Below are 576 nucleotides of genomic sequence, written 5' to 3'. Positions count from 1 at the left end.
CGTCGACAATTTAGTTATGTCTTTTTATTCTAAGGGATAGCAAACTCAAATCACCGGATTGGTTTATCGACTGATGTTATGTAATACTACAGCATAATCTGAAATCTTATGAAGGCCATCAACTTCAAATCAAGAAGGGCCTGCTGCAGAGATGATTATACAGAACAAAAATGAATTTCCATTTCGACAGACTTTGAACAATATATATGCGTTTATGAAGCATTCGCCTCTGGCCTACAGTTTACCATGTTGAATACACCGGTTCTCGTCCGATCCCCGAAGTTAAGCAACATTGGGCGTGGTCGGGACCTGGATGGGTGACCGTTCGTGGGAACGTCACGTGCAGTAGGCCTAATGTTTTTACCAAGTTTCATCGTCTCAAAATAACCAGTCGTAACCAACTTTTCACTTACGCGTGCACAAATTCCCAAATATTTCTGTTTCTTTCTTTACTGTTTGCCTTAGGTAGCATCGACACAGGCTTTATGGGGACGATGTGATAGGAAATAAATTGGAGTGGGAAGTAAGTGATCGTGGCCTTAATTAAATTAGAGAAAAAACATTTTGACTGGTGTG

General features: G+C 40.6%; 1 pseudogene; it reads left to right on the top strand.

Moving 5' to 3' along the window:
• The first annotated feature begins 232 nt into the window (after nucleotides 1-232).
• On the top strand, nucleotides 233-352 carry LOC136859427 (5S ribosomal RNA; annotated as a pseudogene).
• The last annotated feature ends 224 nt before the right edge of the window (nucleotides 353-576 follow it).

This window comes from Anabrus simplex, chromosome 1 (assembly GCF_040414725.1).
Source record: "Anabrus simplex isolate iqAnaSimp1 chromosome 1, ASM4041472v1, whole genome shotgun sequence".
NCBI classification, from domain to species: domain Eukaryota; kingdom Metazoa; phylum Arthropoda; class Insecta; order Orthoptera; family Tettigoniidae; genus Anabrus; species Anabrus simplex.
The sequence above is the reverse complement of the archived record's forward strand: the minus strand, read 5'-3'. Positions and strand labels throughout refer to the sequence as shown.